This window comes from Drosophila arizonae, chromosome X (genome assembly GCF_054131065.1).
Source record: "Drosophila arizonae isolate 15081-1271.41 chromosome X, UAZ_ARI_1.0, whole genome shotgun sequence".
In the NCBI taxonomy this organism is placed as follows: domain Eukaryota; kingdom Metazoa; phylum Arthropoda; class Insecta; order Diptera; family Drosophilidae; genus Drosophila; species Drosophila arizonae.
Genome location: NC_142927.1, coordinates 34103862 through 34125458, shown reverse-complemented (window position 1 = coordinate 34125458; position 21597 = coordinate 34103862). Strand labels below are relative to the sequence as shown.

Sequence of the window (21597 nt, the reverse complement as noted above, 5' to 3'; positions counted from 1 at the left end):
TATATTATATTCATGGTGAAATAAAAAAAGAAAAAAAAATGAACTCGGTGCCTATAATACAAATTAGTACATCAATATTCGCCAAAAGTGGGACTTCTTAAATAAAAAAGGCAATGATTATTGTGCAACAGGTGCAGGTGCGGAGATATATGTATGATGCGGTATTCTGCAGCACTGCTTATATTTGGTTGTGCGCAGATGCAAAGATTTAGTTGTGCGCCGATGCAAAGATTTAGTTGTGCGCCGATGCAAAGATTTAGTTGTGCGCCGATGCAAAGATTTGGTTGTGCGCCGATGTAAAGATTTAGTTGTGCGCCGCCATAGCACTTTGGCAAAAAAAATTAAAATTTTTTGCTGGGTGCCAAACCTGCAAAGAGGTTTGTGCGAGATTATTTTAGGCATATGTTCTGCCCTTTGGAAATGCCACTACTTTCTTCTTACCGAATAGTTTGGCACTTGCACAAAAGAAATAGCACTTGAATTTAAAAAAACTTTTTTTTCTTTAAGTTTCAAAGTCCCTTTTCACTATTCACAGCGTGATTTAGCAACAACCTTTTCAGTCGGTGGTTGGGATCGGAAAAAGAAAGAGGAAAATATGGCCGATCCCATGAAGCGGCAAGTCATCGCTTGGGAACAGTTTTTTATGGCCTAGGTGAGAGTGACAATTTCTCCTGTTATTGATCCAGATTTGGGATTGCCACATCCGTGATCGCGTGATCAAATTTTCTAAGCCACTCCAAGCTCAGCGGATTGCCTACTTTTAGGCTGCTTCCTTTTTTTCTCTATTCCAGCGCCACTACAGTATGTATGCGTGTGTGTGTGTGTATGTGTGTCTGTATGCGTGTGTGTTTATGTATGCCTGTGTGTGTGTGTGTGCGTGTTTCTTGTGTAAGCTGAAAGACGCGAAAAATATTGAAATATCTATTGCTCCAAGGGTTCAGGGGATCTCGTAGTCGAGCAGTCTCGACCAGAGCTTTCTTACTTGTTTTTTTTTTTTTTTTTTTTTTTTTTATATTCATTTATTGACAAAATTATACAAATTGTAAGTTGCGTGGTGGCTAGGATAGCGCGCGGTGCTTGCGGGACGGCCGTAAAGCATTGCTTCGCAAGCACTATGCGCTGCCTTAGCCTGGGACAGCTCGTCTTCTCGATCGCTCGACTCTGCGGAGCTCCATCATCACCGTGGCCGCGAAGGTGCTTGTTAGTTCCCAAGCTTTCTCCGATTCCAGCATGGCGTTGACTAAGTTGTCCGCTCTGATGGAGCGGCCCACTGCCTCTTCCAGACGACGCCTCTCCTCCAGGAACCGTCCACATTCGAAAAGGTGTGTATGTGTGTGTGTGTGTGTGTGTGTGTGTGTGTGTGTGCATGTAAGTGTGTGTATGTATGCCTGTGTGTGCGTGCGTGCGTGTGTGTGTGTGTGTGTGTGTGTATATATATGTATGTGTGTGTATGTATGCCTGTGTGTGCGTGCGTGTGTGTGTGTGCGTCTTTCTTGTGTAAGCTGAAAGACGCGAAAATTTATTGAAATAGCTATTACTCCAAGGGTTCAGGGGATCTCGTAGTCGAGTAGTCTCGACTAGAGCTTTCTTACTTGTTATAAAATAGATATTTTATTGGGAAGGTGCGAGCTTGACTGAATGGCACTTAATACTTTTCATTTTCTTAGTCGAATAATTTTATAAGTTTAAATTTGTTTCTTCTTAAATACATATACGCAAATACATACATATGTATATATAATTATATATGTAAGCCTGCACGCATAGCATCAAGCATTCCAGCCTTATACACGCGCTCATTTGTATGTGTGTATGTATGTACACATATATGCGTGCTCTAGCATATTCTAAGGATCCCGTTGCGATTGATTTGTCTTTGCATTGGTTTTGAATTTCCAGGCGCTACACTGGCTTTTCTTTGCTATGCGGCGTCATAACAATAATGTGATTTCGTTTTAACTACCCCTGATCGAAACGACGCGGTGGTGCTGTAGGCTGAAGCGCCGACGATCTTTATTTTAGCTATTTTGACAAACATGTTGTTTGGGTTGGGTGCGAGTTCAAACCCCGCTGAAAACACTTTTTTGTTAATTGCAAATTTTTGTTATTTTAGCTTTTTTATATTTTATTAATTTTATAAAAATGTTTCCTTCCGTGCTATCAATGCCTATTAAGCCTACTTATGTACATATACATAAATAGATGGCTGACGCATATAAATGTCGCAATTCGGGCACTGTAAATGCCGATTGCCACGCCCCTAGTGGCCGTAGACTCCTCAATTTTAGCCAGTTTTTAGAACGAGCAACCGGTTACCTAAATGCAAAATTTGAATTCTTACGCTCAAAAAATGTGAAAATGACAGGTTATTTTTCGATATGCCACGCCCCTAAAGAGGCTTAAAAATTATTTTTAGGGTATCGATAGAGAAGGCCACCAGTAACTTAACTATCCAAATTTGAAGCTTCTAGCTCTTAAACTGTAGGAGATATCAACTTTTGCGGTTTGCCACGCCCCCTATAGGCGGACATATATCTACCATAGCTCGTTGGACGTGGGTGGTCATTTCAGGTCTCTAGCATCAATAGTGCCTAAAATATAGCAGAATTCGAAAAATCACAATATCTTCAGGTCTAATTTGCCACGCCCCTAGTGGGCGAAGATATATAATTTTTTCACCTATCTTCATAGAATTAAAACATCAGCTTACATGCAAAATTTCAACATTCTAGGTTTATAACTTTAGGAGATACCGTTTTATCCGATTTGCCACGCCCCTAATGGGCGGAGATATATCCGCCATAGCTTGTGATCTTGGGTGATCGGTGCGGGCCTACAAACCAAATTTCAGCTTTCAAGCTCTTCAACAAACATGATTTCTGGTATATCGGAAAATGCATTTTCCGATTTGCCACGTCCCTAGTGGGCGGATCGGGAAAATTTTAACACTTTATAAATCGGAGATATACACGAGTATGTGTTCCAAATTTCAAGTCTCTAGCGTCAATAGCGCCGAAATAGATTGCGTTCATACGGACAGACGGACGGACGGACGGACAGCAAGACGGACATTGCACAAAACCAATATACTCATTTCACTTTCGTGAATGAGTCTAAAAAAGAAGAAAGAGAACATAAAGGAAACGCGGCCTACCAATTGGAAGAAAAGTGAGGTTAAATACGAATCTACCCATCCAGCGCTCCACAGAGCACCGCCATAAACAAAAAAAAAACAAGTAAGAAAGCTCTAGTCGAGACTGCTCGACTACGGGATCCCCTGAACCCTTGGAGCAATAGATATTTCAATAATTTTTCGCGTCTTTCAGCTTACACAAGAAACACGCACACACACACGCACGTACGCACACACAGGCATACATACACACGCACGCATACAGACACAAACGCATACACACACTCACATACACACACACATACACATACACAAACACATACACACACATACACACATAAGCACCCACGCATAAACACGCATGGGCTGCAGCGTGCGCTTACTATGATACTTAATTGTTTAATAACTTTTTTTATGGACGTACGATCTTCATGAAACTTTCAGATTATGATTATAACATGATATGCATGTAATTGCCAAAGCACAAGTCTCTAGTATTTGAAATACGCTTTTTACAAAAGTGATGGTGAGGGGGTGAATTTTGAGGGGGGGGGGGGGGGGTACATTTTAACAAAAACCGAAAGCATACATTAAAAATTTGGAGACCAGCAATAAAGGTGTAAAAGATATCATTTTATAACTGGTTTTCGATAAGGCCTTTTATCGATAAAAAAAAAGATCGGGATGAGTTATCGATTTTTAATGATAAACTTGATATGCGCGCTGTAATTACGGACATTTTAAAAAATTGAAAGTCTTTAGCTCTTATATCTTCTGAAATCGACGCGTTCATACATACGGACAGACGGACAGACGGACAGACGGACGGACGGACAGACGGACAGACGGACAGACAGACGGACAGGGCCAAATCAACTCAGCTCGTCGCCCTGATCAAGAATATATATACTTTGTGGGGTCTGCCACGCCTCCTTCTGCCTGTTACATACATTTCAACAAAACCATTATACCCTGATTTCCCATTGAAAATGGGTTCAGGGTATAAAAAGAGGAAAAAAAACAAGATAAATAAAAAAAAATAATAATCAAAATCATTGTAATAATAATACGTGCATACGTAGGCTGAGTTGAGAGAGTGCAAAGGCGACTCTAAGACAAGCCAAAAAGAGAAACAAGTAAGAAAACTCTAGTCGAGAGTGCTCGACTAGATACTACCCTGAACCCAACAAATAAAAATGCTCATTTAGTATGGCTGAAATTTCAATTTCGATGTATTTAAAAATATAAATATAATATAAAACTCATTTAATAAAATATGAAAATATTTTGCAAATTTACGCGGGCGCGAATCGGAACAGAGTGAGGAGGAGTCAGCTCAAACTGATGAATCTCAGACATGGGTGATTCAACAGGAGAGAAAAGACAACAACGAAGAAATTTTACGAGAGCGAATCAAGCAGATCGAGGTAGCAAAAAAGCAGCTAAATAATTTTCACACACGGCAGTCAGACAGAGACAGCAACAGCAATCGTGACGAAATTAACTCAGATGACGACGATGCAGACACCGAATTCGCAGAACGCGTTACTGACGCGCGCCAAAAGGGCGCCGGTGAAAATTGCGAAATAAAAGAAGCGAACAATGATGAACAAATTAAAAGGGAAAGCCATGCAGTGGATACATGCAGATCCATCGAGGATTGTACAACCATTGGGCAAACTGCTGGACGGATTGGCAGCAGCATTCGAGAGCAAAATATCCAAGGCTGAAATCCGTCGCAAGTTTGGGGCACGCATATAGAACGTCGACGAGAAGTTTGCCCTGTACTATGAAGATAAGACACGTTTAGCAAGAGAAATCCATTTAGAAGTAGACGAGCTATTGGACGGTCTTATCGAAGGAATCCCGTATGCAGTCTTACGCGCACAAGCCAGGATACAGTGCTTTGAAGACCCCAGCAAAATGGCAAGGGCCTTCACAGAGGTGCGTCTGCCACAGCAACACTCTAATGGAGGAAAAGGGACAACATCAGTTGAGCCAGGGCCCAACACCGTAATGAAGGAGACGCGTTGCTTCAACTGCAACTACAAGGGACATTGGGCAAGAGATTGTCGAAAGCCTAAGAGGGAGAAGGGTACGTGCTACCACTGCGGCGCTAAGGACCATATGGTGCCACAATGCACTAAGAGGAAGGTCGATACTGAAAACAATAATCGTAAGACTAATTAAGATATATTTTAAGAGCAGAGATAAAACTTCAATTATTGTAGAATGCCTCATAGATTCAGGAAGTCCCATTTATTTTATTAAAAAATCATGTGTACCATTTGGAATAGAATTTGAAGCACACGCAGAAAAATACTTTGAGCTGAATGAAAGCCAGCTAAATGTCATTGGAAAAACATTTGTTCATATTTTCAAGAAGTCTACTATAATAAATTTTTGGTTAATAGTGGTGGCTGATGAATCTATGAGGTGGGGAGTAATATTAGGAAGGGATTTCATGGAAGCATGTAGCTTGTATGTTGACCCAAGCGCTCTGAAGGTGATTTCAATGGAAAAAACAGCCAGCACGATGGTCGAATCGAAGCCTATTATAGCAAAACTTAGAGAAAACAACTATGCGGAAAAAGGAAAATTAAGTACGTTAGAGAGTAAATTGTTAGAAAATACATCGTTAGGAAACACATCATTAGATAAATGGTTAGATAAATTGTTAGATACTAAAGAATTAGAAGAGAAACTGTTAGATAAATTGTTAGATATTAAAGAATTAGAAGAGAAAGTGTTAGATAATAAAGAGTTAGACGAAAAATTGTTAAGCAAAAAAGAGAACGATTGTTCAAAAGAGTGTTTAGAAAAGCCAATGGAAATAAATAGCAAAAGCGTTTTCGACGATAATTTTGAGAACAGCATGCTTCAAATCGATATGGTAGAAGAACACAATGAAAAAGAGACATATAATATCGGTGAAAACATTACTTATGACATACATATGTAGATGCCGACTATTATGGACCAGTGGATAATGGCAGATCGAAGAAATACATTTTTGCAGTAGTAGATGGGCAAAGTTTGTCAGATTATTCACTACTAAAACAACAAGCACCAAGGAAGTAGTAAAGGCATTGGGAGAATATTTTAGAACATACAGTAAGCCCGAATGTATTGTATCGGATAGAGGAAGTTGTTTTACATCAACGGAATTCGACCAATTTCTAGTAGAAGCAAAGGTAAAACATATTAGGATTGCAACAGGATCGCCACAAGCAAATGGTCAGGTGGAGCGAATAAACAGAAGTTTAGGTCCGATGATTGCTAAACTAAGAGAAGTTGATAATGGACAGCATTGGGATACGATAATTGAAAGTGTGGAGTACGTTTTGAATAACACTCAACTCTGTAGCACCAAGCAATTTCCAAGCGTAATGTTATTTGGAATAGCGCAAAAAGGGGAAATTAGTGATAGTTTGGGAGGACAATTAGAGAAAATAACAGGATTAGATACATCCAGTTCACAGAATTTAGAAAATATTAGAGAACAAGCACAACATTATCAATCTGCATCACAAGCACGAAACGAAGAGAACTTCAATAATACTAGAAAAGCTGCAAACGTATACAAGCCAGGAGACTACATAATGGTTAAAAAATTTGGCAGCACTGTGGGAATATCAAGAAAGTTGATACCGAAATCTAAAGGACCGTATGACATAGATAAAGTACTGAAGAACGACAGGTATTTGATAAACGGCTTCCAACTATCCAGGAATCCTTATCAGGGCGTTTGGAGTGCAAACTAGAGGTGGCAAACTATCGATGGTGGGCCCCATCGATTGAGGACGATAGTAATTTTCAAACTATCGATAGCGGTCGATATTACCATCGATGGTGGTCGATAGTAGTTATGTTTTTTATGTCAGTGTTTATTACTCACACAATAAAAAAGACTCAGACAGAAATTGTTTTTGTCGCGTATGGTTTAGCTCGCTCGCGCTGTGAGCGAGACAGTTATTTCAGTTTTCGTTTCGCTCAAGTCAAGTACTTATCGTTTGCTTGAGTTAAATGAATTGTCTTTTGCATATGGGTAATCATACGCGATTTTTGCGTTCTGTTATATATGTACAATGGAGGACAAAAGTATTTTGACAACATATTGCAAAAATAAACCGCTTATTTCTGCGTGCTGACACGGAAATACCGGCATTATTCTTCGTGACTGATTGATTTTTTAAAGATTTCACTTAATCACGTATTTGCCTATCATTTACCGATAAGTATGATCAAATAATGATCAAATAATAACTTAAAAAAATAAAAATACGTATTTTTTAATCCAAGCGAATTATCGAAAATGAATTTCAAAAGGAATGTCAAAATACTTCTGTCCACCCAAATAATTATAATCCGCCATACAAATAATTATAGAAAAATAATGATTTATGAGGTATTTTGGTCACTTATAGCTTTTTATACCCTGACCCCATCTTCAATGGGAAATCAGGGTATAATGGTTTTGTTGAAATGTATGTAACAGGCAGAAGGAGGCGTGGCAGAACCCACGTCTTGATCAGAGCGACGAGCTGAGTCGATTTGGCCATGTCTGTCTGTCTGTCCGTATGTATGAACGCTTCGATCCCAGAAGATATAAAAGGTAGAGACTTGAAATTTTTTCCTAAGTCCGTGTATATCACGCGCATATCAAGTTTTTCTTTATATATCGATAACTACTTCCGATATTTTATTATCGATCAAAAACTTTATCGAAAGCTAGTTATTTAATTATATCTCCTACATCTTTAGAGCTAGAGCTCGCAATTTTAAATGTAGACTTATATGTATTTTGTTTTCGATTTTTCTTGTAATTTACCCCCACCTCTATATCCACCCCCTCACCATCACCTTTGTAAAAGGCGTATTTCAAGTATGGAATGTACATACATTTTCACCATATGATTACGCGCTCAAAGTATCATTAAGATTGTACGTCTAGAAATTGAATTATTCAACAAATAAATTCTTATAATGTTGACCACACTACAGCGCAGTACAAGCGCAGTCGCTGCTTACTGCGCAGTTAGCAGAGCGCGTTCTAATACGTGCGTGTGTATGTATGAGTGTCGAAAAGAAGTGCAGACTGATTAGAATATCAGTTAAGAGGGTTCAGGGTATCTCCTAGTCGAGCAGTCTCGACTAGTCTTCTTACTTGTTTTAAATGTAGTACCTCATTAATCCCAGTGAGGCGAAGAATCCCCTTTCAGTGGAGGAGGGGAAGATCGTAGCGGCGGTGGTGATTGGGGGTCAGGCGATGGACTTCTTGTGCGCCATAGACACCACGGTATATTGTGGCAACGCAGCGCTCACCATGAGGGCGAAGGAGGAGTCGAACGAGGGGACGTCCCTCAGAAGCGGGTCAAATGTATCGAAAGAGAGCGACCGGTCTGGGGGGCCACAACCGCTTGCTCGATCAGGGATTTGCGGACAAGAACGGAAGGCCCCGAGGCACCGTGTGGTTCCCCGTCGCAGAAGGGGGGCGCGGCGTCGGCGGGCGGAGGATTGCCGGTCGATGGGCAGGGCACGTCAAAGAGTGGCGGGCTACCTGCCCAGTCGATCAAAAGAGGTCGCCGGACGCCGAAGGAAGAACTCAGGAAGTGTCCTCAGCTAGCGAGGACGAAGGATCTGGAGGAAGAGCCGAAGGAGTGGCCCCCGGAAGTTAAGTTGGCGGGAGGACGTAGGCGAAATTCGGAGTAGCCAGTCACCGGGGGGCTCAATAGGCCGAGAAGACGATGAGGAGACTACGGAGTTTTCCCCTGACGGCGCAGGGTGGCCGGAGGACCTGGAGGACGAGTTGAAGGAGTTCTTGGAAGCAGAGCTTTTCGAGGGGCTCGACGGAGTCTCAAATATCGCCGAGCATAGCATAAGGATGCGGGATGATAAGCCTCTTAAGCAAAGATATTACCCCAAGAATCCGGCTATGAGGAAGGTGATTGACGAACAGGTAGACGAATTGATTCGAGCTGGAGCTATCGAGTCGTCGCGTAGTCCGCATAGTGCACCCATCGTCTTAGTAAAAAAGAAGACCGGAGATTGGCGAATGTGTGTGGACTACAGACAGCTAAATGCACATTCAATCCCAGACGCCTACCCCGTTCCACGGATCAATCACATCCTCGAGAGGCTGAGACACGCACGATACATATCCACCCTGGATTTGAAGAGCGGATACTGGCAGATCCCCATGGCGGCGGACAGCAGGGAATGCACGGCATTCACGGTGCCAGGGAGAGGATTATTTCAATGGCGAGTGATGCTACGTTCCGGAGAGCGCTGGACACAGTAATAGGACAGGACATGGAGCCGCACGCATTTGCATATTTAGATGACATCGTGGTGATCGGCGCCACGAAAGCGCAGCATGTGGAGAACTTGAGGGAGGTCCTCCGCCGGTTGAGGAAAGCCAACCTTCGAATAAACCGGAAGAAGTGCAATTTCTTCAGGAAAAGGTTGGTCTATCTTGGACATGTCATCAGTGAAGAAGCTATATGCACGGATCCCGCAAAGGTCGAGGCGATTCGCCGTTTTCCGGCACCCTCGACCCTCAAGGAGTTACGACAGTGTTTGGGAATGGCGTCGTGGTACAGGCGATTTGTGCCGAACTTTGCGTCGATGGTGGAACCGATGACGAGACTCCCAAGAAGGGCCAGAAATGGGAATGGAGCGACGAGCAGAAGGAATCATTGAAGAAACCCAAAGAAAGTCTCACGACCGCGCCAGTGTTGGCGTGTCCCGACTTTTCGGCGAGGTTCGTGCTGCAGACGGATGCCAGCGATTACGGCTTGGGCGCGGTGCTTACGCAAGAGGTCGAGGGCGAGGAGAAGGTGATTGCATACGCTAGTCGGAAGATGTTGAAAGGGAGCTCGATGACGTTCTCGAGGGTTGGCAGTCGGACGAGGCGTCCCGGTCAAGCACGGAGGATGGCACAGAACGGGGGGCGTTCCAATCCATCCGGCGGAATCGGACAGTGCGTCCGGATGGCACGGATTTGGCGGAGGAGGTTGTGGAGCTAGTGAAGAGGGAAACTGACGCCTGCAGTCGGCGACACCGCCGCACGCGCTTCAAAGTGTCGTCGGAGAACGGCGTGTATAATGTCACGGTGGCGGCCACAGGAGCCGTGGTCGTCTCCTTGTTAAGTAAGGGGGGGGGGGGGGGGGGGGGGGGGGTGTGAGGCGGCTCGCCGATCACCGCCTCACGATGATTAACAAGTTGGAGTTGTAGTTCTTAGTTTAGTTGAATTAATGAGTAAATTGAATTGAAATAAAATAATTTTAATTATATATAATTATTTACGGATATAAACACATTTATAAACATGATTAGCAATAATAATATATAAATGTACTTATGTACATACATATGTATGTATGTTCATACATAGTACATCTGTTTAAAGTGGTTATGACAGTCCGTAAGACCGACCAAATGCAAATGCTGGGCTTTAAAATTGCTACAAGCAGCAAGAGTAACGCACGCAGGTCACAAATGCTCATACATGTAGCAAGGGACTACAAGTGTGTGTGTACTTGCCCGTCGCGAAATCATATTCTTTATGCGTATCAACGCTTTCATACCCTTCCCACGAATAACCATCGAAACGCTTACATTTTGTTTGCATGAGCGTGACAAATGCTTTTATGATTTCGGTATACCCTTCACTCAAGAGGAAAGAGCTGGGATCGTCGCGAACAATATTCAATTTTTGTGCGCTGCTGAGTTCGGTGATTTGAGAGACCAAAGAGAGAGATAGAGTGAGAGAGAGAGAGAGAGTAGGACAAATAGCGCATAGCCTTGCTTCATATAAGAATGGGACCATTTCGTTTCAGCGCTCGCAACGAACTGACTTTGTAGTGTTGTATTTTCACTGCTCGAGCCGTAAGAGACGGAGCCGAGCAACTACGAAGGTGAGTAGTCCCTAATGCACATTTTTTCGGTGGTGAAAAAGTTTGTTCTACATGTCTCATCTATGTGTTCTTTGGTCAGTGATTCAACATTTGACCATCTCGGTCGAGCGCATGAAGGGGAATGATTGTGCTTTCGCATATTTTCGTAGCCCGAACCTAAAAAGTGAAGAGCCGAGCAAATGCGAAATTGATAGGCCCTAGGAGTTAGATTTTTCGGTGTTGAAAAACTTTGTACTACATGTCTAGTCTATGTGTTCTCTGGTCAGTGATTTAACAAAAATTGTTAAAAGAGCGAAGAACTTGTCGTGCAGATGCAACCCTGCATTGAGCTTGAAGTTAAAAGAAAAAGTAAAAGGGTCAATATAAACAAATATTTTAGTAAAACGATTGAAATCAAAATGAATATTGGAAAGAAAGGTATGTTATTTTATTATACGTGTTTAAAAACGTGTTTTAAAACATTATATTTTTTAATAAATCGTTTGTTTTGTCAGTGTCTCCATATGTGTTTTGTCGTATATATTAATGATTTTCAGGTAAAGTTTCAATTGTGATCCCCCCTTCACCCCCTCTAGCGACTTTTTTTTGTGGTATTTATTGATCTTTTAAGATTATAAAACTTTTAAATTTAGCTGCCAGAATCTGCCAGGCTTCGTGGTAAAATTCGCAGAACATAGCCTCAAATTTAGACATTTTGAAGGTTATGTGAATGCTTTGTTGTTTTGATTGTGCTGTTGAGTTATAAATGTTTGTAGATATGTGCCGTACTGTCCATTTTGTATTATTTTAACGATATAGATTATAGAGAATGCTTTATTATCGATTGGCGAGCTTTCGGAGGAAGCTGCTGAATCTAATAATAAAGAAATTTGGAAATGTAGTTTTCAGCACAGTCGAAAGGTCTCACGCGCTTTAACAAACACAGATGTTATGAATACGTTACTCTTAAGATCAGATCCATTTATAACAAAGACAGCTCCCCAAGAGAGATAAGTCGATTTTATCATCTGTGCATGAATTATTAGACAATTCATTTTAATTTGACACATATAGGCACGCACGCATAAGCACGAATGGACTACAATGTCGGCTTATTAGGGGAACTTAATTGTTTAAAAACTTTTCTTGTGGATGAACTTGCTTCGTGAAACTTTTAGATCGTGATTATAACATTAAAGTGAGGTCCTAGGCAGCGTTTGAAAATGCTACGCTACTCCGTAGTTTTTCGTTTTGCTCTCGCTACCGCTCTCGTTTTTGTCGAGAGCCGTAGCAGAGCCATAGCCTAACAAAAAAAAGTTTGTGCTCTGCTCTGCTCTCGTAGTTTGTTGTGTTAAAATCTGTAGCGATAGCAATAGCACAAAACAAAATGATGTGCTACGATCTGCCGTAGCGGTAGCTGAAAACGGATAGCGAAAGCGATAGCTGAAAACAGAGAGCGAGATGAAATCATAGCAAGATGAGAACAGAGCCAGATGAGAACATAGCGAGATGATAACAGAGCGAGATGAGAGTAAAACAATTGTGCTAGAGCGGTATGAGCAGCAGCAGATCTTTTTTGGGTTTGTTTTTACTGCAATTGCAATATTAATTGAATTAAGCACATGGAATGGAACGCTTTCTTCAGTTACAAGACCAATATATGACCGAATTAAGGTTTTTCTGTTGATTTTCACTTTTACTAGTTGATGTTTTAAATTTTTAGAAGTGGCAACAGAATCACTAATCTCACTTCCTTTATCATCGATTTGAAATTCGTGCAACAATAAATGCTTTTTAAAATTAAAAACGCGATCTTTTTTTAAAAGTCTTTCGCATTTTTTGCAGTTAATATAATCGTCATCACTTGCATCGAAATATTTATTAATAGTAAAATTCTTTTTGTGCGGTGGCATGTTTGCACATTGAATCAATACTTTGAAGTGCCACATTTTCAGTCTACTACAAAGTAATATGAAACAAGTAAGAAAACTCTAGTCGAGAGTGCTCGACTAGATACTACCCTGAACCCAACAAATAACAAGTAAGAAAGCTCTAGTCGAGACTGCTCGACTACGAGATCCCCTGAACCCTTGGAGTGTTAGCTATTTCAATCATTTTTCGTGTCTCAGCTTACACAAGAAACACGCACACACACACACGCACGCACGCACACACAGGCATACATACACACACTTACACACACACACACACACACACACACACACACACACACACACACACACACACATACACAAACAATTACATACATATACACACACAAGCATAAACGCGCATGGGCGGCAGTGAGCGCTTACTATGAGAACTTAATCGCTTAATAACTTTTTTTGTGGACGTACGATCTTCATGTCAGATTATGATTATAACATGGATATGCATGCAATTGCCAAAGCACAAGTCTCTAGTATTTGAAATACGCTTTTTACAAAAGTGAGGGTGAGGGGGTGAATTTAAGGGTGGGGGTAAGTTTTAACAAAAACCGAAATTGTAAAAATTGCATGTAAGCATACATTAAAAATTTGGAGACTCTAGCAATAAAGGTGTAGAAGATATAATTTTATAACTGGTTTTCGATAAGGGTTTTTATCGATAAAAAAAAGATCGGGATGAGTTATCGATTTTTAATAATAAACTTGATATGCGCGCTGTAATTACGGACATTTTAAAAAAAGTCCGTCTCTAGCTCTTATATCTTCTTAAATCGACGCGTTGATACATACGGACAGACGGACAGACGGACGGACGGACAGACAGACGGACAGGGCCAAATCAACTCAGCTCGTCGCCCTGATCAAGAATATATATACTTTGTGGGGTCTGCCACGCCTCCTTCTCCCTGTTACATACATTTCAACAAAACCATTATACCCTGATTTCCCATTGAAAATGGGTTCAGGGTATAAAAACATAAAAATGAACAAATTTGATAATTACCATTATTAACATTGGGTATGTATCCTTAAAACTTTAATAATGGCTAATAATAGGTTTGGCATCGAACAAAATTATTTTTAAATGACGTCTTCACTAATTTTTTGCATTCCTCAATAAGAGCTTGATTTAGGTCGGCTTGTTTTGTTATTACCAGAGCTTGCAAATGAGAGTTGAGCGTTTTTTCGTTTATTCTCTTCCTCGCATCATAAGCAAAAAAAAAGTGCAGACACGTCTCACTCTGAGCGTCATTCTCTGTTTTCTTTAGCATCTGTTTCGCTCAGACGCAATGCGATGACTCATTCGTGTGACGCTCTCACGATTTTCCCTCACACAAAGGCTCTCAGCAAAAAACACTTTGACTAAAAAACTCAGCAGAAATTGCTTTTGCCTTCGTGTGCATGTAAATACACGCATACATACATACAAAAAGAACGCAGCAATCGCGCATGATTACCCATAGAAACGCAACTTACCGTTTGCTTCATTTAACTCAAGCAAACGATCAGTGTTTGACTTGAGGAAACGAAAACAGAAACAACTGTCTCCCTCAGAGCGCGAGAGAGCTAAGCCAGACGCGACAAAAACAGTTTCTGTCTTAGTTTTTTTGACTGTGTCAGTGAAAGACACTTTTTTGCAGACAACGAAAAAGTGTTAACAGTTATTTGCGAGCTATGGTTATTACCCGTTTTGAGATGCGCCTATCCAATTTTTTCCACGAGTATTCAATCCTATTTAGGTCTGGAGATAGTGGTGGGTGCGGTAACACATGGGCGGTAGCCATATTTTGACGATATGGGCAGAATGCTTGGGGTCATTGTCATGCTGAAATGTGAACGAGCTTGGTAGTTGTAGCTTTTCAAAATTTTTTCAAAGGTTGTCACTCAAAATATTTAGATACAAATGTTTGTCCATTATCCCGTCTACAAATACCAATTCGGGCACACCTGCAGTAGATATGCAACCCCAGACCATCACCCCACAACCACCATGCTTAAAGCTTGGTGTAATTTTGATTTTGTGAAACGAGGTATTCGGCATTCTCTTAGCAGTTTAACGCCCATCCGATCGAAATATATAGATTTTCCACTCATCACAGATGCACGGTTTTCGACTAGCCATACGCACTTTGTATTTGGCCATGTGCAGTACTCTTCGTATCGTAATCGGGTGCATATCGTTCCACATTTCTTTTGTAACTTCAGCAGAAATCTGTGTAGATGTTATTTTGGGATTCACATGCACCTTTCGAACGATTTTCCAGCAGTCATGACTGTTCAACAACTTAAGGCGACATATATGTATTTTTATGAACTTTGCAGATTGCGGGCTTCCTTGGAGCGCTGCACGTAGCTTCGAATAGAAAATCGGCTTCTTTCTATTATCTCTCTAGTTTATGCATAAAATTTTCATTGATCATCCAAATGCAGGATCATTTTCCTCTGTGCTATCGATGCCTCTTTTAGCTTAGGTGCCATTATTAAGAAAAGTAAAAAAATATGCTGAATTCTTACAAAATTTTCTATATTATAATTAAAATTGGCGAAGCTTTAAATAAAAAAACATAACATTTAGTAAATTTGGGTTTTAATTGAAAAGGCGCGCTTATGTACCTGATTTCATACAATGATCGTGGGTTTGCCTATCAGAATGAATGTTTTTTAAACATGTGGTACCTGATTAATCCCAATTTTTAAAAAAATTTTTTTAAATTAAATTAATCAATTATTTATAAAAATTTAGCAAAATTAAAGAAATGCGCTTCTTACCCAGTTAAAGCCAACGCCAAGAATAACCCTTTTTTTCGATATATCGATACTAAGAAAATTCGAAAATATCGTTTACATGATTCCGATCCGATATTTTTGCAGCATTGTATCACTGACCAGAGAACACATAGACTAGACATGTAGAACAAATATTTCTACAGCAGAAAATGTTAAGTTGGTCGACCACTTTACTTCGTATTTGTTCGGCTCGGTCGCTGGAGGTTCGAGCAGTGAAAATATTGCACGACAAAGTCAGTGCGCTGCCACGATTGAGTGATGGTGGGCGCGCGTTTGAATTTGTATGAAAATCAAGCAACTTTGACACTGTTATTTGTCTTAAAACTAGTAGACTAAATAAAATGAGCTGGGCGGCTAATCACATGTTCTATATAGATTCACGAATCGGAAAATATAAAGGTTTTTGCTAATTTTTATACTCTAACCCGTTTTCTAAGCAGTTATTGATCATGCTATCTCTTGACCACTTTTACTTTTGCATATAATGGATTAAATCTTACTATCTAAGGCTTGAATTTGTAAAACTAAAGAGTTACTACTAAGTATCATGCATTTCCCATTAATCCGCATCATTATATGTACTAATTTCATTCTTTATATTACAAATCCGATGGCCATTGATGATACGCCGCATTGTTAGCTTCTGTCCAGGTTTTAAGAGCTGATTCAGACAGATTATGTGTTTCTTTAGGTTTCAATACTCATAATCATACAAGTTTTCGACTTGACAATTAATACACAAATTTTATTTCATTCCACTGGATGCTTCTGACATGACAGCAGGTGTGAGCAGCACCTTTATTGATGCAGCTTCAGAGTGTACTATATTTGAATGTGTAGGTAAATTGTCATAAATAAACAATACTGATGGCTAGAATCCGCTTAACTATGTCCGTCAACAATTCCTGCTGACTTATTGGCCATTTTGGCCATATCATTGCTGCATTCAAGAGGCTTTCCAGTTCATTCCATTGTATACTTAATTTCTTTATTTTATGGTAATAAAGTTAATGATTGGCCATTTTTAAGTTATTGAAATTTTAGGCTATTGAAATTTCCTTATATATACTTAATTTTGGTTGTTTTCGACCACTTAGCCGATCTGTGCTGAAGTGCCTGCCAAGCTTCAGCCTGGACAACATAGGAAAATCTGATAATATGACGTCACAAGAGTGCTGTTAGTTAACATTAAAAGTAACGGGACTGCTCTTTGCGCAACCTACTGTGTCCAGTGCTGCCATTTTAGCCATTAAGTTGCTAGATCTAGCAATTTTGAATTTGAGTTTGCAATTTTTTTTTTAAATTGCTATTAGCCACAAATATAGCTATTTTTAAAAAAAAATTATGCAACTTTTAGCAATTTTGTGATTTTTGTGATCTCACAATAACATCATCTTAAAAAGAACTCAACTTGTTCAAAATCATAACAATATCGATAAATGCACAAACTTGTGAACAATAGTTCAATAGTTGTGAACAATAAGTAGTTTACAAATTCATCGAAAGTGATCGAGTGTCATTAGTGCGCTGAGCTTTAAATTGTATGCCTTTTTGTTAGATTCATTAAAAGTTTTATAAAATACGCCAAAAACGTATACCCAAAAATTTCGCGATGTGTGGTTGAGTGGCGAGTTTAAAGAGTGGATTCGCAAGGATGACACAGACTCAACAAGGGCCTATTGCGCCTATTGCAAGTGCACTATTGGCGCGAAGCTTTATGATGTGCGCCACCACGCTGCCACAAAAAAATGTATAAGAGCGATGGGTGCGTGTACACAAAAAAAAAACAAGTTGCCTTTTGTTGTAAAAAGTGACAAGACGGAGGAGCATGAGGCTGCACTGTGCCTATACATACATTGCAAAACACGCAGCAATAGTGACAAGCGATCATTTGTCGCAATTATGTGCGCACCAATTTGCAGCTTGCCAATCGGCAGCAAACATAAAATTGGGCAGAACAAAGAGAAGTCATATAATAAAAAATGTTCTTGCCGAGCACTTTGCGGAAAATTTGCGGGCTGATATTGGTGATTCAGTCTTTTGCTAGATGAATTGTTTAAATTTTCTTAAATCTTTAGGAGTTGCTATTAACTATTTCAGCAATAGTAAAGGCACAATTGTCTCAACATTTCTAAGCCTTGAGCTTATTGAAGTGGGCGACGCGATATGCATAGCAGATGCAGCTCCAAATATGCTATTAATGATGAAGAAAGTATATTGGAACAATTGGACGACATTTTAACTATCATTTAAAAACTTAATCATAAATAAAAGTAATAAATTTAACATATAAAATTTTAACAAAATTTGGCCATTTCTTTTAGCAATTTTAATAAATTTTTTAGCAATTTTAGCAACTTTTTTTTGAAATTCTAGCAATTCTTGCCTTCAAAATTCTGGCAGCACTGACTGTGTCTTTTAACAGTGGTGCGCTGCAAGCGCTCAAACGAAATGGTGCTATTCTTATATGAAGCACGACTATGCGCTTTTGTCCTACTCTCTCTCTCTATCTCTCTCTATGGTCGCTCAAATCACCGAACTCAGCAGCGCACAAAAATTGAAATTTGTTGGCGACGATCCCAGCTCTTTCCTTTTGAGTGAAGAGTATACCCAAATCATAAAAGATTTTGTCACGCTCATGCAATGAAAATGTAAGCGTTTCGATGGTTATTCGTGGGAAGGGTAGGAAAGCGTTGATACGCATAAAGAATATGATTTCGCGACGGGCAAGCATACACACACTTGCAGTCTCTGGAAACATGTGTGAGCATTTGTGGCCTGTGTGCGTAACTCTTGCTGCCTGAGCAAATTGTAATACCCAAAATTTACCGTTGATTGGCCTTTGAGGGAGCACATACATTTGCATACATATGTGTATGTATGTATGAGATGGGATAATAATTGTCTGGCGATTCAGTAGTTTGTCATTTTTGTATTGTTTGAATTGTAGAGTGACTGCCAAATGAGCCTTTATGACTTAATCAGTAATTTCGACATGCGTATTTCATTTCAAGTTTTTATAGTCCACTAGCCAATATATTGTAAAGCATTTAATAAACATATAAGTGTACCCCGATAAAATTTTTAGACTCATTCACGAAAGTGAAATGAGTATATTGGTTTTGTGCAATGTCCGTCTTGATGTCCGTCCGTCTGTCCGTATGAACGCAATCTATTTCGGCGCTATTGAAGCTAGAGACTTGAAATTTGGAACACATACTCGTGTATATCTCCGATTTATAAAGTGTTCAAATTTTCCCGATCCGCCCACTAGGGGCATGGCAAATCGGAAAATTCATTTTCCGATATACCAGAAATCATGTTTGTTGAAGAGCTAGAAAGCTGAAATTTGGTATGTATGTCCGCGCCGATCACCCAAGATCACAAGCTATGGCGGATATATCTCCGCCCATAGGGGGCGTGGCAAACCGCAAAAGTTGATATCTCCTACAGTTTAAGAGCTAGAAGCTTCAAATTTGGATAGTTAAGTTACTGGTGGCCTCCTCTCTCGATGCCCCAAAAATAATTTTTAAGCCTCTTTAGAGGCGTGGCATATCGAAAAATACCCTGTAATTTTCACATTTTTTGAGCATAAGAATTCAAATTTTGCATTTAGGTAACCGGTTGCTCATTCTAAAAACTGGCTAAAATTGAGGAGTCTGCGGCTACTAGGGGCGTGGCAATCGGCATTTACAGTGCCCGAATTGCGACATTTCTATGCGTCAGCCATCTATTTATGTATATGTACACATAAGTAGGCTTAATAGGCATTGATAGCACGGAAGGAAACATTTTTATAAAATTAATAAAATATAAAAAAGCTAAAATAACAAAAATTTGCAATTTACAAAAAAGTGTTTTCAGCGGAATTTGAACTCGCCCCCAACCCAAACAGCATGTTTGTCAAAATAGCTAAAATAAAGATCGTCGGCGCTTCAGCCTACAGCACCACCGCGTCGTTTCGATCAAGAGTAGTTAAAACGAAATCACATTATTGTTATGACGCCGCATAGCACAGAAAAGCCAGTGTAGCGGCTGGAAATTCAAAAACAATGCAATGACAAATCAATCGCAACGGGATTCTTAGAATATGCTAGAGCACGCATTTATGTGTACATACACACATACAAATGAGCGCGTGTATAAGGCTGGAATGCTTGATACTATGCGTGCAGGCTTACATATACAATTATATATACATATGTATGTATGTATTTGCGTATATGTACATATGTATTTGAGGGCTATTTAAGAAGAAACAAATTTAAACTTATAAAACTATTCGACTAAGAAAATGAAAAGTATTAAGTGCCATTCAGTCAAGCTCGCACCTTCCCAATAAAATATCTATTTTATAAAAAACGAAATATGTAGAAATATGTAAACGAAATAGTAGATGATTAACTAAAGTAACAAGTGCACTTCCTATTACTTTTAAAGGTATTTTTTAATTGCATGATTTTTATGACATCTAACGGATGCACTCTTTAAAATGGGTCCATTTAGCCAGAATATGTATGTATGTACATACACATGCTTCTTATTAAAAAGGTAAATTTCACCTGTATATGTGCAGGTACAAGGGATCGAAAATCGCATTCCAATTTGGCCACTGGGATTGATCAGGTACTACATTTCTAGCAAAAATCATTCTGATAGGCAAACCCACGATCATTGAAATAAAATCATCTACTTAAATATAAGCGCGCCTCTTCCGGTCAAACCCAAAATCGTTCACACAATTCTAAGTTGTCGTAGGCACACGTCAATGCTCATGTCGCATGCATACACTTATAAACATACACACACGCACATACATATAAAGGCACTGAACTGCTTCCACAATGATTACCCCATCATTTGTGAGCATCGCGGCCCCTGCGTACACACAATCAAATATATTTATGTAAGTGTGAGCACTTCACAAGATCGACCAAATGCAAATGCTAGGATTTCAAATTGCTATAGCCAGCAGTGTTGCCGAATCAGCTATTTTGTAGCTAGATCTGGCTACTTTTTAAGGCCGATTGCTACACAAATTTTCAAACAGCTATTAGCTACAAATCTGGCTATTTTCAAATATTACATTTAGCTAAAATACAAGCGAACTTATAACAAAATTGGATTCGATACTTTTTAAATGTAAATGATTTAAATGTACTAAGTTTTGTGTAGAATTAATACTTCAACTGAAGAATAGGTAGACTTTCTAATATGTTATGCAAAATTCATTTCTTATCAATTAATCAGAAAATGGGAAATCAGGGTATAATTTTGGATACCACACCCTCTTCGCCGCCATTTTGTAAAAAACGCATTTCAAGTACTAGAGACTTGTGCTTTGGAATGTACACACATTTTAACTATATGATCACGTTTTGAAAGTTTCATTAAGATTGTATGTCTACAAAAGATATGGATTACGCCGACATGGCAAATGTTGCTATGAGTATAGCGCTCCACTCAACTACCTTAAAAAGGCAAATTATAAAAGCGACAATGGTGAAAATTACCAGTTGGTGGTCATAGATGAGATATTATCGGAATTAAATTAATAAAGTTGACTTTTTATGAAAAAAACAGCACTGTTTTCTTATTTGCTACTTTTTCAGCTATTTTAGAAGAAAGTTGGCTACTTCTAGCTACTTTCAGCCCTTGGTTTTGCTACTTTTACTGAAAAAGTTTCGGTAACACTGATAGCCAGCAAGGGCTTTGCACACAGGCATACAAATGCTCATAGTACATGTAGCATACTGCAAGTGTGTGTGTGCATGCTTGTCGCGAAAACATTTTCATTATGCGCACCAACGCTTTCATACTCTTCCCACAA

The 21597-nt window shown here is 39.6% G+C and overlaps 1 long non-coding RNA gene and 1 pseudogene across 1 annotated transcript; one reads left to right on the top strand and one right to left on the bottom strand.

Annotated features, from left to right (window-relative positions):
• Positions 1-982: 982 nt before the first annotated feature.
• On the bottom strand, positions 983-21572 carry LOC149268242 (uncharacterized). The gene is made up of 2 exons (XR_016271401.1): positions 20330-21572; positions 983-1502 (listed from the first exon to the last, which is right to left on the bottom strand). It is a non-coding gene; the product is annotated as an uncharacterized LOC149268242 (long non-coding RNA).
• Positions 3721-8760, top strand: LOC149268243 (uncharacterized; annotated as a pseudogene).
• Positions 21573-21597: the final 25 nt, after the last annotated feature.